This window comes from Oncorhynchus gorbuscha, unplaced genomic scaffold (genome assembly GCF_021184085.1).
Source record: "Oncorhynchus gorbuscha isolate QuinsamMale2020 ecotype Even-year unplaced genomic scaffold, OgorEven_v1.0 Un_scaffold_17745, whole genome shotgun sequence".
In the NCBI taxonomy this organism is placed as follows: Eukaryota; Metazoa; Chordata; class Actinopteri; order Salmoniformes; family Salmonidae; genus Oncorhynchus; species Oncorhynchus gorbuscha.
The window spans coordinates 1-4,545 of NW_025759309.1; the positions used below are offsets into that span (position 1 = coordinate 1).

Consider the following 4,545-nt stretch of genomic DNA (forward strand, 5'->3'; position numbering starts at 1 on the left):
GGGTTCGAGTCCCTTTGTGGTTGTTTAATTTCATTAGCTCAGCTAATTTGAACATATTTGTAATTTCCCAAATAAGACATTGGTCTTGTTGCTTTGAAAAGCTTGGACATTGTGTCTGACTCTGCATCGCAAGATTGAGGGACATAGTCTTTAAAGTTCTTGTAAATATCACTAGCTTTCCTCATTCGGATATGTTCACAATTTTGATGTCTGTTGTTGCTAAACAACGTCTGTTTGATGTGCCTATCAGAGAATATGGAGCAGAAGGTGTTGGCTCGTGGATAAGGCGTCTTACCCGAAACAGAAAATTGAGGTTTTGAAGCATTTTAAGTGATCGTTTAATGTCATTAAATCAGCTAATGGACATGTTTGCAATTTCCCGAAATAAGGAAATCTTATTTTGAAAAGCTAAGACATTGTTATTCATCTTTAATATCTAATATTGTAAGGCCTGAGAATTATTGTGTCTGATTCTGCATCACAAGATTAGGGAAAAAGGTCTCTTCTGTTAAATATCACTAGCTTTCCTCATTCGGACAGGTTCACAACTTTGATGTCTTCTGTTGCATAGCAAAGTCTGTATGATGTCAAATAGGGTCGTTTAATTTCATTAGCTCAGCAAATTTGAACATGTTTGCAATTTCCTGAAATAAGGCATTTATTTTGTTGCTTTGAAAAGCTTGGACATTGTTGTTCAACTTTAATAATCTAAGACTGAAAGGCCTGAGAAATATTGTGTCTGAATCTGCATCGCAAGATTGAAGGAAAGAGTATCTTTCTACTTGTTAAAAATCACTCGCTTTCCTCATTCGGACAGGTCCACAATTTGATGTCTATTGTTGCATAGCAAAGTCTCTATGATGTCAAATAGGGATGTATCACATAGACTGCGTGGCCTAATGGATAAGGCGTCTGACTTCAAATCAGAAGATTGAGGATTTGAGTTCCTTCGTGGTTGTTTAATTTCATTAGCTTAGCAAATTTGAACATGTTTGCAATTTCCTGAAATAAGGCATTGGTTTTGTTGCTTTGAAAAGCTTGGACATTTTTGTTCAACTTTAATAATCTAAGACTGAAAGGCCTGAGAAATATTGTGTCTGAATCTGCATCGCAAGATTGAAGGAAAGAGTATCTTTGTACTTGTTAAAAATCACTCGCTTTCCTCATTCGGACAGGTTCACAATTTGATGTCTATTGTTGCATAGCAAAGTCTCTATAATGTCAAATAGGGATGTATCACATAGACTGTGTGGCCTAATGGATAAGGCGTCTGACTTCAAATCAGAAGATTGAGGGTTCAAGTCCCTTTCGCGGGTCGCTTAATTTCATTAGCTCAGCTAATTTGAACATGTCTGCAATTCCTGAAATAAGGCATTGCTCTTGTTGCTTGGACATTTTTGTTCAACTTTAATAATCTAATACTGAAAGGCCTGAGAAATATTGTGTCTGATTCAGCATCGCAAGATTGAGGGACATAGTCTTTTCGTACTTGTAAAATATCACTAGCTTTCCTCATTCGGATAGGTTCACAATATTGATGTCTGTTTGATGTCATATCGGAGAATATGGAGTAGAAGGTGTTGCCTCGTGGATAAGGCGTCTTACTTTGAAGCAGAAAATTTATGTTTTGAAGCATTTTCGTGGTCGTTTAATGTCATTAAATCAGCTAATATGGACATGTTAGCAATTTCCCTAAATAAGGCATTGGTCTTGTTGCTTTGAAAAGCTTGGACATTGTTGTTCAACTTTAATAATCTAAGACTGCAAGGCCTGAGAATTATTGTGTCTGAATCTGCATCGCAAGATTGAAGGAAAGAGTATCTTTCTACTTGTTAAAAATCACTCGCTTTCCTCATTCGGACAGGTTCACAATTTGATGTCTATTGTTGCATAGCAAAGTCTCTATGATGTCAAATAGGGATGTATCACATAGACTGCGTGGCCTAATGGATAAGGCGTCTGACTTCAAATCAGAAGATTGAGGATTTGAGTTCCTTCGTGGTTGTTTAATTTCATTAGCTCAGCAAATTCTGACATTGCTCTTGTTGCTTGGACATTTTGTTCAACTTTGTATAATCTAATACTGAAAGGCCTGAGAAATATTGTGTCTGATTCAGCATCGCAAGATTGAGGGACATAGTCTTTTCGTTTGTAAAATATCACTATTTCCTCATTCGGATAGGTTCACAATATTGATGTCTTTTGTTGCTAAGCAACGTCTGTTTGATGTCATATCGGAGAATATGGAGTAGAAGGTGTTGCCTCGTGGATAAGGCGTCTTACTTTGAAGCAGAAAATTTATGTTTTGAAGCATTTTCGTGGTCGTTAATGTCATTAAATCAGCTAATATGGACATGTTAGCAATTTCCCTAAATAAGGCATTGGTCTTGTTGCTTTGAAAAGCTTGGACATTGTTGTTCAACTTTAATAATCTAAGACTGCAAGGCCTGAGAATTATTGTGTCTGAATCTGCATCGCAAGATTGAAGGAAAGAGTATCTTTGTACTTGTTAAAAATCACATAGCTTTCCTCATTCGGACAGGTTCACAATTTGATGTCTATTGTTGCATAGCAAAGTCTCTATGATGTCAAATAGGGATGTATCACATAGACTGCGTGGCCTAATGGATAAGGCGTCTGACTTCAAATCAGAAGATTGAGGATTTGAGTTCCTTCGTGGTTGTTTAATTTCATTAGCTCAGCAAATTTGAACATGTTTGCAATTTCCTGAAATAAGGCATTGGTTTTGTTGCTTTGAAAAGCTTGGACATTTTTGTTCAACTTTAATCATTTAAGACTAAAAGGCCTGAGAAATATTGTGTCTGATTTGGCATCGCAAGATTGAGGGACATAGTCTTTTCATACTTGTAAAATATCACTTGCTTTCCTCATTCGGATATGTTCACAATTTTGATGTCTGTTGTTGCTAAGCAACGTCTGTTTGATGTCATATCAGAGAATATGGAGTAGAAGGTGTTGCCTCGTGGATAAGGCGTCTTACTTCGAAACAGAAAATTGAGGTTTTGAAGCATTTTCGTGGTCGTTTTATGTCATTAAATCAGCTAATATGGACATGTTTGCAATTTCCCAAAATAAGGGAAATCTTGTTGCTTTGAAAAGCTAAGACATTGTTATTCATCTTTAATAATCTAATATTGCAAGGCCTGAGAATTATTGTGTCTGATTCTGCATCGCAAGATTGAGGGAAAAGGTCTCTTCTTACTTGTTAAATATCACTAGCTTTCCTCATTCGGACAGGTTCACAACTTTGATGTCTATTGTTGCATAGCAAAGTCTCTATGATGTCAAATAGGTATGTATCACATAGACTGCGTGGCCTAATGGATAAGGCGTCTGACTTTGAATCAGAAGATTGAGGGTTCGAGTCCCTTTGTGGTTGTTTAATTTCATTAGCTCAGCTAATTTGAACATATTTGCAATTTCCCGAAATAAGACATTGGTCTTGTTGCTTTGAAAAGCTTGGACATTGTGTCTGACTCTGCATCGCAAGATTGAGGGACATAGTCTTTTCGTACTTGTAAAATATCACTAGCTTTCCTCATTCGGATATGTTCACAATTTTGATGTCTGTTGTTGCTAAGCAACGTCTGTTTGATGTCATATCAGAGAATATGGAGTAGAAGGTGTTGCCTCGTGAATAAGGCGTCTTACTTCGAAACAGAAAATTGAGGTTTTGAAGCATTTTCGTGTTCGTTTAATGTCATTAAATCAGCTAATATGGACATGTTTGCAATTTCCCAAAATAAGGGAAATCTTGTTGCTTTGAAAAGCTAAGACATTGTTATTCATCTTTAATAATCTAATATTGTAAGGCCTGAGAATTATTGTGTCTGATTCTGCATCACAGATTGAGGAAAAGGTCTCTTCTTACTTGTTAAATAACAGATTCGGACAGGTTCATTTGATGTCTTCTGTTGCATAGCAAAGTCTGTATGATGTCAAATAGGGTCGTTTAATTTCATTAGCTCAGCAAATTTGAACATGTTTGCAATTTCCTGAAATAAGGCATTTATTTTGTTGCTTTGAAAAGCTTGGACATTGTTGTTCAACTTTAATAATCTAAGACTGAAAGGCCTGAGAAATATTGTGTCTGAATCTGCATCGCAAGATTGAAGGAAAGAGTATCTTTCTACTTGTTAAAAATCACTCGCTTTCCTCATTCGGACAGGTCCACAATTTGATGTCTATTGTTGCATAGCAAAGTCTCTATGATGTCAAATAGGGATGTATCACATAGACTGCGTGGCTAATGGATAAGGCGTCTGACTTTGAACAAATCAGAAGATTGACGGTGAGAAATATTGTGTCTGAATCTGCATTCCTACTTGTTAAAAATCACTCGTGGTTCACAATTTGATTTAATTTCATAAACTCGTGAGCTAATTTGAACATGTTCAAATCCCTTCGTGGTCAATTTCATTAGCTCAGCTAAATAAGGCATTGCTCTTGTTGCTTGGACATTTTTGTTCAACTTTAATAATCTAATACTGAAAGGCACAGAAATATTGTGTCTGATTCAGCATC

The 4,545-nt window shown here is 36.3% G+C and overlaps 1 non-coding gene across 1 annotated transcript; it reads left to right on the forward strand.

Moving 5' to 3' along the window:
• The first annotated feature begins 3,327 nt into the window (after nt 1-3,327).
• trnaq-uug lies at nt 3,328-3,400 on the forward strand. Its single transcript has one exon. It is a non-coding gene; the product is annotated as a tRNA-Gln (tRNA).
• The last annotated feature ends 1,145 nt before the right edge of the window (nt 3,401-4,545 follow it).